The sequence below is a fragment of the Silene latifolia genome, chromosome 10 (assembly GCF_048544455.1).
Source record: "Silene latifolia isolate original U9 population chromosome 10, ASM4854445v1, whole genome shotgun sequence".
NCBI lineage: Eukaryota > Viridiplantae > Streptophyta > Magnoliopsida > Caryophyllales > Caryophyllaceae > Silene > Silene latifolia.
In genome coordinates, this window is record NC_133535.1 from 97,690,212 (window position 1) to 97,711,297 (window position 21,086).

The 21,086-nt window shown below is 37.3% G+C and overlaps 1 non-coding gene across 1 annotated transcript; it reads left to right on the forward strand.

The window, feature by feature from the left end:
* Nucleotides 1–10,035: 10,035 nt before the first annotated feature.
* LOC141610015 (small nucleolar RNA R71) lies at nt 10,036–10,142 on the forward strand. Its single transcript, XR_012527911.1, has one exon. It is a non-coding gene; the product is annotated as a small nucleolar RNA R71 (small nucleolar RNA).
* The last annotated feature ends 10,944 nt before the right edge of the window (nt 10,143–21,086 follow it).

Genomic DNA, 21,086 nt, shown 5'->3' on the forward strand with positions numbered 1-21,086 from the left:
TATGTCTTGATTGGATCTCGACACGTACTCGAAAAGTTTTGTAATGCAAATGTATACATTACAAAGGAAAACGAGTATGTAGTGAGGTTGAGTAAGGTACAAGAAGTTGATAAAACCTACTAACCAAAGCCTTCTCAAAGGCTAAACATGATGAGTCATGTCATTTCAATTGAATTGAAATGAACAACTACGTACAAGATCAAATTAGATTATAGAATATGAAATAGTAATCAAGCATTGACTATTCATATGTGATAATCACATTTGTCGTTCGAGTTTTATTTTTAAAACTCTTTTATTATACTTTGTTACATCCAAACGGGTTGTGGAGACAATTGAACCCCGTTAAAGTGAACACGGATTAGCATTGTATTCGCCCATAGTCACTTATATGAGGTGACGTCTCGAAGTGACTAGAGTGTGATGCGATTGATGGCAAGTTCAAGTGCCATACAGTCATGTGAGATGACTAGTCGATCACATAGGCAGATTGTTAGGAACACTTTGTCGGGCCTTATGACCGCTTATAGAGTTCTGGCAATTTATATAGCCTGGTCGTGGCGAGAGCTGCTATAGTATTCAAATGAGTCGATTCTTTTGACTAAAGACTATTCACCTAAGATGGCTCAGTTTCAGATTAACTTTGATTTGTGTTACTACGACCTTCGTAAATGGGGTCAAATGGGCATATTTTGGGTTATGATGGCTGTGGCTAGTCGAAGGGAATGAGTGCGATAGGAATTGTCCATCCCCTTGTCAGGGTTAAAACAATATCTCAGGGCCACTCGAGGAGTAATGAACTGGAAATGCGTGGCCACGCTCGGAAGGTATCCAGAGTGGATAAATCCGGTCAATCAGTTATTCTCCAGATCGAGGAAACCATTCTTGATATGATCACTTGCAAGTACGACCTGAAAGACACCTTGCATTGAGTGGGAGATAGTAATAGGACAAGAGAATTGGTGACGCACACTTGTCGAGGACAAGTGGGAGATTGTTGGGAAATGTGTCCTCAACAATAGTGCGATCATGTGATTTAAATATCATTATTAAATCTCATTTTAAAGAATACAATTGGGAAGTAATTTTGTTACTCACAACTGGTCAACATATATCGGTAATGATTGGTGACTAGAGTTTGACATTACTTGTCGTGTGACGGTGGTGATCGATTGACCCCTAGGTCATACCTATAGGGCGATACTCTTAATTGATCATTTAATTAATCGTATAATGTTACGAGTTAATTAAATTACTTGAAAAATTGACGGACGATTTTGGAAGTAAAATTTACGTATCAAATTGAAATATGATTAAATGAGATACGGTTTGAGTAATTGAATTGTATCATTACTCGGATGAAATAATTGTTTAATTGAACAATTAAATTTGAATGAATTGTTATAAATACAAACTGTTGTGATTTATAAACGGTAAAATATTTTGGTACGAGTAATTATGAATTACTAAGTCAATTTTGTATATGACGTATTTTTATTAATACGTTGATTTTTAATATGTTAAAAATACATAAACAATTTATGTTACATATGACATGTGACATATTGACATTTGACAAAAATAATATGGAATCCATAATACCATGTGGACCGAAATATTGGGAATTATTAACATATTATGTTAATTTAGATTAGTGGGATTAATCATCATTTATCTAATGTAGGCATGCATACCTAGTGCCTTTTGTGTAAGAGCACAAAGGCCATGCATAGGCCAATTCCCTCACCCTACCCGGTTCTCCCTTGGAAAGAACAAGGGTTCTTTTTCATTTTTATTTTATCTTTCACTATGTGCATAGTGGGTGTAAGATAATTATTCATTCACTCAACATAATTATTTTTAGAGAGATAAAAATAATTTCTCTTCCTCTCCTCTTCTCTCAACCGGTTTTGAGAGCTAAAATACCAAATATTTTGGTTCAATTTTTCATAAGATTAATATTATACTAGATCAAATAATATTAATTAGATTAAGAGTTAGCCTTGGGTATAAAGCTTGGGGAGAGATCTTATACTTAGATCTTGTTCATCCATAAGGAAAGCTCAAGAACAAAAGAAAAGGAGATTTCTTTTGTGCCCCATAAAACCGAAACATCTATGTAAGGATATGATTTCTTCTCTTTTGTTATATTGTTTGCATGCATAAAATCCGTTTTAATTTTATGACAAATTAATTATGACATATATGAATATGTTAGTTTGTATATGAATCTACTTTTCCTTCAATGAAAGCATATTAATTTAAGCATGAATCATTCCCCATGTTGGTTTCCCCTAATCACCCATTAAACCCTAGCTAAGAGACTACTCACTCATTATCATATTGATCATGCTAGAAAGGTTGTCAATCATACTAACATAATGAAACATGATGAATAAATGAAAGTAATTAGCAATAATTGAAAAGGGATTAAGAGATTATACCTACTAATGATTCCAATAATAAAGCAAGAATAATAGAAGTACTTGAATCCTAGATTGAGAGGTTGTCAATCTCCCAATAATAACCCAAATAATCTTCAATTACCCAAAATAAAGTAAGAACAAGAGAGAGATTAAAGAACTAAAACTTGGATTAAAACTTGATTAATATTTGATTACAATATTGAAGAGAGATTTGATTAATATTAACTACACTAACTATTGATAAGAAGAACATGCTCCTCTAATTAGACTAATGGGGTATTTATAGTGAAAATTAGGGAGGATGCATTAGGGTTAACTAAGGGCTAAACTAGTAATTACACTTTTTAAGTTGAGCAAGGAGACTCCGGGATTCTCCGAGAGAAGGGCTTCTCTTATCGTTGCTAGAAGAATGAAAACGTCTTTGTCTTTGCAATCCGTGCGGATGGGAGTCGGGACGGCCGGATCTGGTGAGAATCCGAGCGGATCTTTGGGCAAGACGCTCGGATCGGCAAGGGGAATCCGAGCGGATTCCTTTGCGGGACGCTCGGATTGGGCTTGGACGGACGGACGGATTGTGTACAATCCGTTCGGATTGTTTGTCAAGATCTTTTCTTCTTCTTTTCTTCCCTTTTCTTCATGAATTCCTTGGGGATTTCCTTGGGGCCTCAAGGATCCTTTTCTCAACAATGCTCTTCTACTATGCTATGTACAAAGGCCTTCTAGTCTTGTCTCTCCTTGATGCTTGGTCATTGAATATGATCAATTTAGCCTTGTTTTGCCATGAGAATGCAAGATTCTTACTCCTTTCCTACCAAGGGATCAAAATCTCAAAGAATATGCAAAACAAAGAACTAAAGATAAGAAATGACCCAAATAGGCACTAAAAAGCATGGAAACAATGGTAATTCGGGGGCTAAATATGCGCCAATTATGGTCACATCAAATATCCCCAAACCGAACCTTTGCTCGTCCCGAGTAAAGAGGTGACAAAGACTAGGACCAATACTAACCTAACCTAATAATAATAGCCGATATGAGACAATTAGCGGGTCTCACTCCGCCCCTTCAACTCACAACAAGACAACCATGAGGTAGGATGCCTTCTTGCAAGGCAAGGTGGGTCTTGCCAAAATGGCGACACATCCAAACATTAAGCACACAAAAACACATAATGGATGCATCTACAAAAAGAATAGCCACTTTCCTCATCTAAGTGGCGGAAATTATCTACAAGGGAAGCAATTCAAGGGTACACAATCCTTCATAGATACAATTTGTTCAAACTACTAAGCCTAGAAGGATACCAATAAATCACCTCCAAAATGTGTCAAGCTAGGGTACCTTTGTCCTCAATCGTTAAATGCTTTTGTCAAGAGTAGACTCCCTATGGTGTTAGAAACACTGGAGGATCGCGGAATTCCCCCTCTTGCCTAGACAAGAAGAAGGGTCGTCCCCTCTCTACCATGCACAAAAATGGATACGATGGATAAAGGGATCGATAGAATTTGAGTTTCACTTTGGGAGTTTGCTTTCATTTTTGTTTTCCCCCCAATTTCATTGGCATTTGACCTTTGAGAACACTTTTCTTTGCCATTTCTTTTTGATTTTTGGCATTTCAATACTTGACAACTTTTTGAATTTCTTTTTGAACATTTTCAAAGTCACCCCAATTAGTAACGAGGGTGCCTTGTATTTGAAGCTTTAGGAGTTCTATTTTTGCTCCTCTTTTCTTTTGATGCATTTTTTCAAACTTTCTTTCACTTTTCATTTCATTGAACTCAAATCGATTTCTTTTTGTGCCCATTCCCTTTGATGACAAAAAAGTGGTAGAACATGGATGAATGATAGAAGTATGCATGGTTTCAAGGGTCACCTTGGAATAAACGGTAGCCAAGGAGTTATCACACCACAAGGTACTCTCGACTAGGCCTTAAACTATGGGTCAAAGGATACTAGCATGACACGTCCTAGGGTGTTTTACAAGTATTCTAACAAGCAAAGTCTTAAGAAGAAAAAGCATCTACTAGGGCCTATATACACTTGTCAAGCTTCCCAAATAGACGGTTTCGCAAAATTTTCTAACATGCAACTACATGCTATGATGCAACTAACATATAAACATCCTAATGCAAATGATTCTACCAACTAATATGACATATAAACTAAATGCAAGTCCTAAGTTCACATTTTTTTACCGCATCAATCACAATAAAGCCACATAGTCATTAACATAAAGAGGAAAAAGGAGATTGGAAAGATCATACCATGCGGTCTTCAATATCCTCATGTCTCGGATGTGGCGTAGTCAATCAAAGTGAACAAGGATAAACAAACACAATATATACAAGACAATATATACAAAGGAAATGAACTTGTTTTTGGATTTTCAATTTTTCAAATTTTTATGATTTTTGAAATTTTTCAATTTTTATGGTTTTTTGGATAAAAGTTAAGTGTTAGAATTCCCATCCCCACACTAATATGGGCATTGTCCTCAATGGCCAAAATGATGGAAATTATGCAAAGATGATGCATGATTTCTATACTAAATGCAATTCTACACTAAGCTATACTACATGATGCATGGTTTTTGTTATGACGGAGAGGATAATTTAGATTACCTCCCGTTGTGTATGCATTAACTTTCCCAAACCAAATAAGACACTATTGCTAATGTCAAAGCATGGGGGAATTCATGCACACACTATGCTATGCATGAAACTAGATTGTCATTTTGGATTTTCAAAAATGGGAACAATAAAGAAAGAACACCTCAATGGAACCGAGGTGCGAGTCCTTTGATGTTGCTAGGACTAAACCAACAATGATCAAAATGAAATAAAATACAAAGAGATATAGACAAACCATGGGAGTGTAGGAGTCTCCAAGGCTAGTCTTCCATCATGCTATTATCATCACCACTTCCCTCATGAGAAGCGGTCACATTGCCACTTTCCTTGGCACTTTCTTCATCACTTTCTCCATCATCTTGCTCATCATTATCTTCACCATCTCTTTCTTCATCTCCACTTGCTTCTTCCTCAATATTATCATCAATTTCTTCACCATTTCCAACAACCTCATTGTCTTCCACCACGTCCCTTGATGCACCCGGAAATAAGGCTTCTCTATCCGCCCAACTAGGCAAAGGACAAGATGGATCAAGGAGTCCTTGCCTAGCTTGATGTAGGAGGGGAGGATATTGAGCCAAATATGCATTCTTCCGATCTTCATAAGCTTGCTTGTGCATGGCTTGCATAAGAAGAGTTACATAGTCTTTCCCAATTTCAACTCCTTGCGGTTTGAACTCTTCATACACAAAGGGGTAAGGCGGTATAACAATGGAAGAGGAGGGAGTTTCATGATCACCCTTTTGTTGTTGAATGATGTACTCGGCTTCTTCGGATAGGGGAAGTAAATAGTTGGTCCGGTGGACACTAAGACGGCAAATCTTTGCGGGTAAAGTGAATGATCGAGCCTCACTAGTAAGCCACCCATACTTGGTATCAAGGGGATTGTGAGCAACCCACTTAAACTTGTTTATCAAGATGGACATATCAATAAGATGGCCACCATCCTTAGCCTTGTACTTGCTATCCTTATTGAAATTAGGATCAAAGTGCTTGGCTAGGACCGTGACAAGGCCGCCATTAACAATAACGGTTTGACCCTTCTTCCCACTATCTATATGGAGCCATCTATCAACCAATAGCCTCAAAGAATTGTAAGGCTTGGTGTGAATTCTTCCAATATTCAAAGTTGATTCAAGGAGAATAAAATCGAGTCCCGTGAAATGATTGGTGTCTTTCCTAGCAATTATGGTATTTCCCACAACTTTGTGCCATATTCTTATGCCCGGATGATGGACCAAAAGAGCACGACAAGCTTTAAAATCTTCAAATTTCTTCCCGGAGATTGCCTCCCAAAGAGGCTCGGGGTCATACTTCCCATATTGCTTATAAAATTTATGTTCATCGCTAAGACCCAAAATTGCACCCAATTCCGGAAAGGTAATGCGTCTACTAGTGTTAGCTAGACGAAACTCAATATTTTCCCTATTCTCAGCTTTTGTCACTTTTAAAGAACTTAAGAATTCCAAGACAAGGGAGGGGTATGTTACTTCCTTCATTTCAAACAATTTCTTCAAACCAATGGCATTGAAAAAGACTCTTGTTTGTTCAAGAACACCTAACTTCTCTAAGGCATCTTGGCATATGAATTTGGTGGATTGAATTTGTTTCATAGCAAACTTGACAAACGTATTTCTATGGGAATCGGAAATGAATGTTACCTCCGGATAATGCAAGAGTTGATTAATTACCGGAGTAGAGGGTGATGCTTCCATAGGAATTTGTTGTTGTTGTTGCACTACCAAGTTTGGTGTTGATATCACCATTGCCAAAGCTTTCTTTGCTTGTAGAGCTTTTTGCCTTTGAGAGAGAGCCTTTGCTTTTGGTGCCTTTGTTGCTCCCTTTGTTCTTGCCATTTGATGAACTAACCAAGAAAAAGATCAAAAATCTTCAATTTGTAGAATGCCCAAATCGATTTTGAAGGTGAAAGGCTTTGCCTTTATGAGAACAAAAATCGACTCAAAGGTGAAGATTTTGTTCTTGGTTTTGATTGTTAATGAAGATGGAGTGATTGATTTGTTATTTGAAAGATGGTTTGATTTGATTTTGGTGAGTTTTGTTGAGGGTTTTTGTTTTTGAGATGGAGAGGATGAGGGTTTTGATGTTATGGGTAGTGTTTATGAATGAATGAATGAATGAATGAAGGTGGGGTGGGTATTTAAAGAACTCGACAATTTTAGGACGCAGGGACAATCCGTGCGGATTGGGCGCAATCCGTGCGGATTCTACAGCTTCAAAATTTTCAAAATCCCGCCTAAAGACGGGCGGATTATGGGGAATCCGCTCGGATTCTTCTGAGATGAGACGGGCGGATTTCGTGCAGGACGGACGGATTCTTGTCTAGAGATTTTTCTTTGTTTTTCTTCAGCTTCAAGACGGGCGGATTGTTCACAAGACGGACGGATTCTGTGAGACGGGCGTCTTTCCAGAAATCCGCTCGGATTCTTCAACAGTCAAGAATTTTTGCAATTTCAGCTCAGCCCAAGACAGGCGTCTTCTCAGCAGGACGCTCGGATTGGTCCTTGTGTACACGGATTCAGTTCCATCCGTGCACCAATGCATTCCCTTATCATTCTTTCTTTCTTTCTTTCTTTCAAATCTTGTGTTCTTCATTGTGGGGGCACTACTAAGGCATGAATAGCCTAGGCAATTGCCATCCCCACACTAAGGTAAAGCACTACACATCAATTAAAATCATTAGTCCCTCCCTCACTTCTCTCTTACATGACAATTATTTTGATCAAAGTAAAAATAAATCCAAAAATGACAAAAATGCAATACAAAAATTAAATGTAAGTTAGGGAGTTAGAAATATTTACAAGTGGTGGTTTAGGGAGGACTCCACCAAACTCTCATTCTTGATGAGATGTCAAGGGGGCATGTTCAAGGTGTTGTTGATGTTGCTCAACACCTTGAAGAAGTAATCAAAAGCTTGTTCATTGTTATGGTAGAGGTCCTCAATAGACCGTGGCCCTTGTTGTTGATCATGATCGATGGCATGCCCAATGTAGGGATTAAAGATCCCTTCAAATTCGTCGTCCCAAAGACCACAAACTTCATTGAGTTGATCATTGAAATTCTCTTGCTTAGATGGAGACAACTCTCCCAATTTCTTTTCTTGGCCAATGAGGCCATCATCTTCTTCCTTGGTTGATTTTGATGAGCTTTGCAAGCTCTCCTTGTCACAATTCACTTGCTCTTTGAATGGAGCATCTTCAACTTTCTTCCTCCATTGGAGTTCCGATTTCTTCTTTTCATCTTTTCGGCTATAATGGTCAATCATGAAACATGGCTCATGCAAACGAGGAGCTCTCATGGTTTTGTCAAGATTAAAAGTTATGCTTTCATCTCCCACTTCTAGAGTGAGCTCTCCATGTTTCACATCGATCACCGCACCCGCGGTGTGTAGGAAAGGTCTTCCTAAGATGATTGGAATGTTGGAATCTTCCTCCATATCAACAATGACAAAGTCCACCGGGATGAAAAACTTCCCAATTCGCACGGGGACATCTTCCCATATCCCTAATGGTGTCTTCGTCGATCTATCGGCCATTTGAAGAGTGATATTGGTGCATTTAAGCTCTCCCATTCCCAACCTTTTACTTACCGAGTACGGCATGACACTCACACTAGCCCCTAGATCACATAAGGCTTTGTTGATCGTTGTGTCGCCAATGGTACACGGTATTGAGAAGCTTCCCGGATCCTTTAACTTTGGAGGTGAACTCTATTGAAGTATTGCACTACTCACCTTAGTGAAGGCGATAGTCTCAAGTTTCCGGATCGACTTCTTCTTTGTGAGGATATCTTTCATGTACTTTGCATAGGCCGGAACGTGATTGATTAATTCCGTGAAAGGAATTGAGACTTCTAAGTTCTTCACAATCTCCATGAACTTCCCAAGTTGATCATCAAATTTGGGCTTGGCTTGACGACTTGGAAAAGGAAGTCTAATCACAATGGGCTCCTTTTCTTTGGCTTTGTCTTCATTTTTCTTTGAACTTTCTTCTTTTGATGATTCCCCTTCTTGCACCACAACTTCATTCTCACTAGCTCTCACAACTTCATCCTCAACTTGCTTCTTCGGTGCTTCATATCTTGTACCACTTCTCAAGTGAATGGCACTAACCGTTTCATGTCTAGGGGGATTACTTTGTGGTGGTAATTGCCCCTTTTGTCTTTGTGAGCTTGAAGATGCTAGTTGGGTCAATTGTGTTTCCAACATCTTGGTGTGAGCTAGAATGTTGTTGATGGTGGTGTCTTTTGCTTGGCTATCTTTTTGCATTTGGGTGAAAAATTCTTGTTGATTCTTTTGCATTTGGAGGACCGCTTTTTGGACATCAAAACCTTGGTCATTGTGGTGATTGTATGGATTTTGATTTTGGTAACCTTGGTTTTGATTGTAAAAGGGTCTTTGATTTTGATTTCTCATGGGTGGTGGAGTGTATGTTGTTTGAGGGTTTTGGACATTTTGGCTTTTGTATGAGAGATTTGGATGGAACTTGGTGTTTTCATTGTAAAAATTTGAATAAGTGGTACCACTTTTGTAAGCTTGGAAAGCATTAACTTGTTCGGTTGTTCCCCTACATTCACTTGAGTCATGACCCAAGGTTCCACAATTCTCACATATCCCGCTTGGGATTGATGAGGATGCCGTCATGGCATTAACATGATGCTTCGATGATTTTGAGTTTTCCTCAAGTCTAGCCATAGCTTGTTCAAACTTCAAGTTGATTGTGTCAATGTGAGCACTAAGTTGAGCACCCAATTGAGTAACGGTGTCCACTTCATACTTTCCTCCTCTAGTAGCCTTGCGAGGTCTACTATATTGTGAATTATGGACCGCCATTTCCTCAATCTTGTTCCATGTTTTATTGTCATCAACTTCGGTGAACATTCCATTTGATCCCATATTGAGAATGTTCCTTGAATCTTCATATAAACCATTCCAAAATTGTTGCACTAAAAACCATTCGCTAAGTCCATGGTGAGGACATGAGCGACAAATACCTTTGAACCGCTCCCAAGCTTCATACAAAGATTCTTCATCCCTTTGCTTAAAACCCGTAATTTGAGCTCTTAGCATATTGGTCTTTTCCGGTGGGTAGAATTTTTTGTAGAAAGCTAGAGCTAGCTTCTTCCAAGAATCTATTCCAAGGGTGGCCTTATCAAGGCCCTTCAACCATTGCTTTGCGGTGCCGATTAACGAAAAAGGAAATAAGACCCATCTTATTTGGTCTTGAGTCACGCCCGTTTGAGAGATAGCTTCACAATAATCGCAAAAGGTTTCCATATGAGAATGAGGGTCCTCACTAGGCATTCCCCCGAATTGGCTCCTCTCAACTAGTTGGATGAAGGCGGACTTGGCAATAAAGTTTCCGGTAAGATGTTGTGGGGTAGGAGTACCATTTGGTAAATCCTCCTCGGTGGGTATAGAGTGTGACGAGAATTTAGGCATTGTAGGTGGATTTTGTGTGGTATTGTTTAATGGGTTCTCTTCTCCTTCTATTGCGAAAGGATTGACAAACTCACTAGTGGGTTGAACAACTTCACCAATACCTCCCAAATTCCTCCTAACAAGTCTCCTATTATTCGTCAAGGTTCTTTCGATTTCACGGTCAAAAGGTAACAAATCTCTTTGTAACCTTCTAGACATGCAAAATATCAAACAACTCGAAAACAATTAGAACAAACCTTGAGGAGTTTTACTTCCCCAAGGTGAAAAAGACACAACTAATAACAATAAAAGAAATCTTAAATCAATTAAACACCGTCCCCTAAACGGCGCCATTTTTGATCGAGTCCATTTCGTTTCACAAATTAAGCATATGTGGTCGTTGGTCAATGGTCGATACAAAACACAATTTATACTTCACAAACAACTCTACAATTAGTAAAGAGGCAAGTAAAGATCGGATCCCAAGGGACGGGTATTGAAATGAAGATTCTATTGTAACTAGTGATGTCTAGGGGTGTCACAAATTGGGTTGATGTAGAAGGTTACTAAACTAAAATAGCAATGAAAATAAACTAACAAGGTAAATAAAATAAGGGGTGTAAACAATTGATTAAAAGCACTAGGGTGTCATGGGTTCATCGGGGAATCATGGGATATGATCATACAAACATGTTCTCAAATTATAAGCAAGCAATTATTGTTGTGATGGATTGAGTTGGGTTATATCTTACAATCCTAGGAAAGTTTGGGTCCCGGAGCCGAATCTCTTGGATTGTACAACACCTACAAGTCGACTTAATCTTCCCTACTTAACACATGCATGGTCTAACAAGACTCGAGTTGGGTTATGTCTTACAAGTCAAGTTGAAAGGATAGAAGATGATAGTAAATGCAAGGATTCATAGGCTTAGCATTTCATCAAATATAACATGTGCATGTATTAAGATCAAAACAAGCAAGCAAATAAGATATGAAAGCATATTAATTTAAGCATGAATCATTCCCCATGTTGGTTTCCCCTAATCACCCATTAAACCCTAGCTAAGAGACTACTCACTCATTATCATATTGATCATGCTAGAAAGGTTGTCAATCATACTAACATAATGAAACATGATGAATAAATGAAAGTAATTAGCAATAATTGAAAAGGGATTAAGAGATTATACCTACTAATGATTCCAATAATAAAGCAAGAATAATAGAAGTACTTGAATCCTAGATTGAGAGGTTGTCAATCTCCCAATAATAACCCAAATAATCTTCAGTTACCCAAAATAAAGTAAGAACAAGAGAGAGATTAAAGAACTAAAACTTGGATTAAAACTTGATTAATATTTGATTACAATATTGAAGAGAGATTTGATTAATATTAACTACACTAACTATTGATAAGAAGAACATGCTCCTCTAATTAGACTAATGGGGTATTTATAGTGAAAATTAGGGAGGATGCATTAGGGTTAACTAAGGGCTAAACTAGTAATTACACTTTTTAAGTTGAGCAAGGAGACTCCGGGATTCTCCGAGAGAAGGGCTTCTCTTATCGTTGCTAGAAGAATGAAAACGTCTTTGTCTTTGCAATCCGTGCGGATGGGAGTCGGGACGGCCGGATCTGGGCTGAGGAATCCGAGCGGATCTTTGGGCAAGACGCTCGGACTGGCAAGGGGGAATCCGAGTGGATTCCTTTGCGGGACGCTCGGATTGGGCTTGGACGGACGGACGGATTGTGTACAATCCGTTCGGATTGTTTGTCAGCATCTTTTCTTCTTCTTTTCTTCCCTTTTCTTCATGAATTCCTTGGGGATTTCCTTAGGGCCTCAAGGATCCTTTTCTCAACAATGCTCTTCTACTATGCTATGTACAAAGGCCTTCTAGTCTTGTCTCTCCTTGATGCTTGGTCATTGAATATGATCAATTTAGCCTTGTTTTGCCATGAGAATGCAAGATTCTTACTCCTTTCCTACCAAGGGATCAAAATCTCAAAGAATATGCAAAACAAAGAACTAAAGATAAGAAATGACCCAAATAGGCACTAAAAAGCATGGAAACAATGGTAATTCGGGGGCTAAATATGCGCCAATTATGGTCACATCAGCACCTCACTACCTACCCTATCTTACCGGTAGACCTGTCCCGAGCTCGAGTGCCATGTTGATTAAGGATGTTCAACATGCCTCTCTCCGCATGTTTCTGAGAATGATGACCTGTTTACTGTTTGGGCGGGATGATGTGAGTAAGTTGAACACCCATGAGGTGATTCTTCTAGTGTCCTATCTTTACCCTCGTCGGGGGAAGCGCTTTTACTACAGTGCTCCTGGAGTCGTGTGCTCCAGTTTGGCATTCATCTCTCGATCCAAGACTGATACCTTACTTGTGGGGCTATAGTGACCCACTTAGCTTAGAGACTGACAGATTTTGAGATTTTCAGGCCCCACCAACATCGAGAACTGGGTTTTCTTGAGACTTCCCCTACTATGGATGAGAGGTAATAGTGCCACATTAAATGGCTTAGTAGGTTAGATGACGGGTCCTTTGCTTGGAAGGTGAAGGGGACCAAGTGGATGATACTCCTTGATCTTGAGAACTTACCGATGGTTAACCACCTAGAGGAGTATGACCCGGGTAGTGAAGAACCTAGACTTGAGCCCCGGTTCTACCTGATCGATCCTACCATCCTCCTAGACTTTCCTGAGCCGATGACTACCTCGAAGAAGCAGGCGACTATTCCCCCACCTCGCGAGCACCATAGAGGGAGGGGAACCAAAGAGGCCGAGACTGAGCCTTCCTATACCACACCTAGCTTCTATCTGATCCAGTGCTCACCCTACCCCACCGTCCACGACCCTAGGATGCAGATCAGTGAGCTCACGGAGTGGATTTCGTCCACTTTGGTGTTGCAAAACATGTAAGAGATGGCTTATAACCAGAATACAAGGACGAACATGGCGCATCCAGTATGGTGGAGTGGGCCAGGGAACGATACTGGGGTGTTTCACAGCTACGGGGTGGACCCCAACTCTTGGAGGGCACCGACGGACTACGAGTACGGCTGCCTCACACGACCGTGGGGAGCCAACTATAGGAGCTAGCTAGACAAGGAAGGGAGGTGGACCGGTGATCGAGGCTACTTATCTGGAGCTTATCAGGTAGTGGGGACATCTAGTACAGGTGGTGGCGAGGATATGGATGAGGATGCGGACATCTGAGCTCCGCTTTTATTTTTATGGACTTGTTGTTGGATGTTTCCTAGACCTTTTCTCGTACTTTCTTTTATTTGTTTGGATAATTGTAATCGGCCATAAGGCCAACACTTGTTTTCTTTTATTCGTACTATTGGGGTCGTTGAGACCGGGATACTTGTTTGGGTAGTGGACATGATACGTGTTTTAAAGGTGCATCCTTTCCATGCCATGAGGGTAGAATTTGAAATATCACATTCTGATCTAGAAAGCTTGGCCGAGTAGCTGGTACTCGGACGAGTATCGCGTACTCGACTGATCTAAAGTTGTGTGTAGTCTACACCTCTCCTTGTTGATGTTGCAGGTTACTTAATCTCTAAATGTTGGAATATGTGTCCTCCGACAATAATGCGATCACAACTGCTGATCATGATGATCACATGTTTAAGTCTCGTTTTAAAGAATACAATTGGGAAGTAATATTTTATTGTCAACTGGTCCACACATATCAGTAATGATTGGCTGACTAGAGTTTGACATTACTGTCGTGCGACGGTGGTGATCAGTTGATCCCCTTAGGTCATACCTAAAGGGTAACACTCTTAATTGATTATTTAATTGATCGTATGACGATACAGGTTGATTAAATTACATAAAATTGACGGACGATTTTGGAAGTAATATTTACGTGTCTCATTATAATTTGATTAAATAAGATACGGTCTAAGTGATCGAATTGTTTTATTACTTAGATGAAATTATTGTTTACAGAAGCAATTGAACTGAATGAATAAATTATTATAAATACAAGATGTTGTGATTTATAATTGGTAAATTATTTTGGTACAAGTAATTATGAATTACTAAGTCGATTTTGTATATGACGTATTTTTATTAATTAATGCTTTGATTTTTAATATGTTAAAAATACATAACAATTTTACATGACATGTCACATGTGACAAATTGACAAATTGACAAAGATAAAATAGAATCCATTTTATCTTAATATGGACCAAAATTAGTGGGAGTATTAGGAAAATATTATGTTGATTAACTAAGTGGTAAACATAATCATTCTAACTAAACCTAGCCATGCAAACCTAGTGCCTCTTGTGAAGAGCACCTTGCTCATGCATTGGCCCTAAGAACTCCCCCTCCTACCCGGTTTTATGAAGAGAAAACCATGGGTTTTTCCTCTAATTTTTACCTTATACACTACATCATATGTTAGGGTATTATTCATTCTATCATCCATCTAAAATAAGAGTTTTAGAGAGATAAAATTCTTCCTTTTTCTCCCTTCTCTCAACCGAAATTAAGAGAACCAAATAAATATTTTTGGGTCATTTTTATTTAAATTAATATTGTTCTAGAAATAATAATATTAATTTTATTAAGAGATTACCTTGGGTATTAATCCTTGGGAGGGATTCTACACTTGAATCCTTGTTCATCCAATATTTGGAGAGCTCAAGAACAAGTGAGTAGGAGAACTCACTTGTGCCCAATAATCCGAAATATCAATGTAAGGGTTGATGATTTCTTCCTTTTCTCATTATTGTTTGCATGCATAAGATCAACTTTTAATTTTATGACTAAATTAATTTGAAACATATATGAATATGTTAAGTAATTAGATTTAGATTTCTAACAAGCGGTATCAAGAGCCTTAGGTTGTTTGCATGCAAATCGGTTATAGTTTTTCCGAGTTATACGATTAACATATAAAACTCATAAATTTGTGTTTATTATGATATATCACGAAATAAATTATGCATGTTAAAGTTTCTAGTCCTAAAATGTATTTAGGATTTTTGGTTAATTTATGGATTTTTATTGTTCATTTTATATAATAATGGCATTAAAATGTGATTTTATGATAAAAATGTCATTTTCGGATTAAAATTAGCTAAACTTCGAATTTTCCAGTGGTTTTTGGATATGCTTTCAAATATATTATTTTTAGATGACCTGTAAATATTCATAATTTTTGGAGTTTTTATGCTCGAAATATGTATTTTTCATTATAAAAATCGAATTTAAATGAAAAATAGGTTAATATGAGAAATATTTCGAATATGGTCATATAAATTTAGTATGTTATCTCATGCAATTTTACAAGATGTGTGTAAAATAATAGGATATAATGAAGTCTTTTTGCATGATTTATGAATTTTTGATGAAAAATAGCATAAATAGTGACTCTAATTAGTGAATAATTGCTAAAACATACTTCATGACTAAGGAAAAACGTCACATGTTGCATTTTATTACCCATTTCAGATCTAAAATTGAAAAGTTGATAAATATAATTTTTCTCATATTTTTGATGATAATATTTAATAAATCCGATAAACCGCAACATTGTTTTTCCCGATAAATTTCGAACTTTTTAACCTAAGTTTTTGAACATTATGAGTGTCATGGTATTTTTCCAGAATGTTCATGAGTTTAAATTTCAAATTTTGAATTTATTTGAAATTTTTGTGATTTATTTGAAGTTTATAGCATTTTCATTGTAATTTTGAGTCCACTAATGAACAATTTTAAGAAATATAAGTTAATTATAGTCAAATAGTTAGTGGAGACTAATTTTGAGTCCTAAGTTGGTTAGGGTAATTAACTTGTGCATAAATATGATTTTATGTAATTTATTGTGATTTTAAAAGGTTGAATCACGCAAATCCGTAAAATTCGTTTAATATACGATATTGGCTCCTTAAAGGTGATTTAGCATAAAATTGGGCATGTTCATACATATTATAATGCTGCATTTTATTTATGATTGTCATAATTTTATTTTATGTAATTTTACTTAGTATGGCCTTAGTTTTTAATTGGTATTACCCGAAATGTATGGGAATATCGATTCGGTTGTAATTTATTGTGATCTCGTATCACCGTTTTGTAATTTAATAGATTTATTTTATTTTAATTACAAATGTATAATAGGAAATTATGTAATTTGTTATGTAATTTATTTATTTCGGAGTTCCTTGGAGACGGTGTCACTCAAGAAGGCGATACATAAAGACGGTGTTACCTCGAGATGCGTGCCAAAACCGAAGTTCAAGGGACCAATGGAGTTGGTTTCCGAATATGTAATAGTTAATTAGATTTTCTATTTTAGGAAGGCCATACTAGGATTTAATTTATGTTTTGCATTTTATTTATATGTTGCATGCATCGCTAAATCGCCATAACTAAAACAAGCATTCTCATTTTAATCGAGTTTATCGACCGTGTCAATTAGAATTATCGTAGTTCACCGCTTTAGTTCACTTAAAACGTGATAGATAATAAATTGACATGACCTCTCGCTAAAATAATCAATTGAGACATAGCCTTACCAAAAAGTAGAAACCATGAAAACCTATTTCGTGAGGGAGTGCACTCGGCCACACCGGGGTACAAACCTTGTAACGTAGGGGAAGTGGGTGATAAATGTCTATCCACCGAATTCATATTGATGAGGGTTTCATCGGCCACACCGTGCCCAAGTTAATGTGGGTTTGGATCATGGACACATTTATTCGAAATTTGGATTGAACTCAACAAAAGTTTTTGATAAGGGTTTTATCGGCCACACAGTGCCCTTGTCGGATGTGTTTTGGGCTAAAGATAAATGTTAATGTAATTTTATCGAACAAGAGTTCTAAAAGAAGAATCGATTAAAGAGTTAATCCACCGAGTTATATTGATAAGGGTTTCATCGGCCACACCGTGCCCAAGTTAATATGAATTTGGATCTTGGAATCATTTATCTAAGTTGGGTAGAGGTCACTAGATAAATGCAATAAAACTTGTTTAAATTAAAATTTTACGAGTATTATTATTTTGAAAACGACATATGTTTTATTCCTTCTATATTTTGTTTTGTAGATCGCTTTTATTTCTCATAACAAATGGCCACTCCAAACACCAACGCCACACCTCTCACTAATACTTCATGGCTCTGATCCTTCATGGATCGATGTAAAATTGAAAAGAATGGGTCAAATTTCTCCGATTGGGATGCCCAACTAAAACTAGCCGCCCAAGGTGACGACAAGCTTCGTTACCTCACCGAGGTCTCTCCACCCGAACCTAATGCTAGGTCAAGTGCCGCTACTAGGGAAGCATATGAGGCTTACCACAAGGAGTCCGCCGCAATGAAAAATGTGTTGATCTTTGCGATGGAGGCGGATCTCCAAAGGAGAGCCTTTAAGATGGGCACCGCTAATGAAATCTATTCCAAGCTTGTGACAATGTTTTCACAAACTCCGCGGATCGTCCAATATGAGGCGGCCGCGACATTCTTTGATCTCGACTTCAAAGAGGGCCAAAAGGTTAGCCCTCACGTGCTCAAGTTAATGGAGCTCGTCGAGACCTTAAAAATTCAAAAGGTTGAAATCCCCAAAGAACTCATTATAGATAGGATTCTACACTCCTTATCCAAAGTCAAAGCGTATGTTCAATTCCGGGTGAATTTTAACATGCAAGACAAGGACGTATCTCTTGAAGAGTTGCACAAGTTACTTGTGCAAGCCGAAAGAGACATTGGGTTAAATGTTAACCCACCTAAAGATGTGCTTAACATAAGCACCAAAAGCAAGGGGAAGTTCAAGAAGAATGGGAAGAAGGGTAAGAAGCAAGCTCCCACTTTCACCAAAGCTAAGACTTATGAAGCTAGCACTTCCAAGATCAAGAAGGGCCCTCTTGATAAATGCCTTTATTGTAATGGTGTTGGAAATTGGAAAAGAAATTGTTCCAAATATCTTGGTGACATTAAAGCTGGAAAGATCACTCCATTAGGTAAAATGACTATCTTTTCTTTTATGTTTCTAATTCAACTATGGTATTGTGATACAAAGTTGTGATAATGTATCCCCTTTTTATTGTAAATAGGGCCTCCACCAAGCAAGGACAAGGAAAAAGAAAAGCAAGCTTGAGAAACCATCAATAAGCTAGGAGTAGCTTCCATGAAGCTTCGCTTTTTATTGTCTTATTTATATTATGTTTCGGATTTTAGAACCTTTTGATTTCCGTGTTCGACATGGAAATGTTTTATCCTTTCTAAACAATTGTTGTATTTTGGATTATGGTGACTTGGTTTGCAACCCAAGTCACCCGTTTTATCGTATTTTATCCTTGTTCTAAAATTTGTCTTTATATGTTTGCTCATAGAAACATATGATCATTCACTTAAAGTGATCTAATAGACAACTATAATGATGGGATTCATTATATGTCCACAAGATTAAGGCTTGTGTATGATCAATTATAATGTGATATTGAGTTGATGAACTCTCTTAAAGGAGTGTCAATCACCAAGTACACTAATCAAATTTAAAACAATTAGTCAACCTATGAGATAGTCCTCCTTATACTTCAAAATCATTATTTGTGTCTCATAAGCTATCTTTGAATCTCTAGTGTATTTATTCTAAAGATACAGTGGGAGAAAAATGAAGACACAAAGAACACCAAGCAAAATTTGTGTACTTATGTAAATGAGATCTACGCAAGAAAGAATTATTAAAGAATGATTTGTATATCTATTTATATAGTATACTCGAATAGATGAGATCTATGGTCTCGAATAGATGAAATCTACATGACAAAAGAGACCAAGTGAAATAATCAAAAGAATATGTTCTCAAGATAACTACACGAGGAGACCAAAAGAAAGTTTTGGAATAAGAATGACTAATGTAAAGTCTTAACAAGAGTTTTGACTAGTTTATGAACAACATTTGACCAATAGTTTCAATATTGATATTTACTTAAGAGCCTAAATGAATCAAAATTGCATCCTCGAAAATAAATGAGATTTATGACTAAAAGTTGCAAAGAATGATATGCCGATATCCACAAGAGCTAAGTTAAGTATTAACCACGCTAATGTCATTACTTAACTTCATTATGAAAATGAAATGGTTAAACCTCCTTCCGAAAAGGGTATTTTGAGAAGGAAGCGTATTTAATATAATCCACATTTAAATAATGACATTGCTACGCATCATTACAAAATGAATGAGTTAGAGATTAAAATCTCTTTCCATAAGGTTAAGATTGAAACCTTTTCAAAATAGGTATTTTGAAAGGATATTATGGGAACATATATGGTTTTATCTTAATAACTTAGCAAAGCAAAATACATTTCAATTCTTGAAATTTTTCTATTGAGTAGTCAATTGCGAAACATGTGGAATTAAGTGGGAGTTGGAAATTATCATGTGAAGACATGGAATTTAGTGGGAGCAATCATCTTGTAAAAGTTTATAACTCACTACTCATTGAGAATGACGAGCTAATACTTTCTTTCATAAAGAAGTATTTGAGTTTTCAATTCTGGATGAAAATGGACTATGATGAATCCAATCACATCATGAGATGTTGGATAGGTATTGAGATATACACATCGAATCAACGAGAAACGTAGGTTATTCATGTCAATGAAAATGGAATTGCCATTTGCAGTCATGGTCGTTCAGTGAACCTAAGAATGGTTGATCACATGATTATTAGTTACTAATGTTTCCGCCATTAGAATAATCATGCACATGTCCAATAATGAATCATATGCATAAGAGCATGATGAATCATTGGCAAGCCATAGAAGAATCGTCATGAATTCTCGAGGAGAATCCGATGAGCGATTTCAGTGTTGGACAGAACACTCTGTTATGTGTCAAGAGGTTGCACATATTAAAGTTCAAACACGTGTAAGGATTTATGAAAATCCTAAGCTTTTCAAGCTAAAAGGAGAAGTAAGAAGTTTTTAAAGATACTTAGTTGAAGTAAGAAGTTACTCAGAACTAATATTTTTTAATATGCTAGGACTTATGAGAAGTGCTAGGCTAATCATCTTGACAATTGTTGCAAGACCCTACAAAACGTATACCTAGTGCATTGTGAGATGATAGAACACTTGACCAGTGCAAGTTATATCATCCACCACAAATTCGTTGGTTGTGTGATAAACAACCAGAAAGTTCTTTCAAGATAAAGAACCCAAACCGAGGTTGGGAGCCTATATGTGTACTTGGTAAGGTTCATGCTATGAGAGATAACATGAATGTAAAGGAAAATGCGATAAAAGAAGTTTGAACACATGGACACATGGTATATTAAACTTCTATTGCAGTCGACTAGTGTTTATACACTTACGATATGCATCACAAGGTTGTAATACGGTATTGACTACCCGAATGTGATGTCGACATTTGTCGTCTGAGTTATTATTAACTCACCTTATAGTTTGTTACATCCAAACGGGTTGTAGAGACAATTGAACCTCGTTAAAGTGAACACGGATTAGCATTGTATTCGCCCATAGTTACTTACATGAGGTGACATCTCGAAGTGACTAGAATGTGATGCGATTGATGGCAAGTTCAAGTGC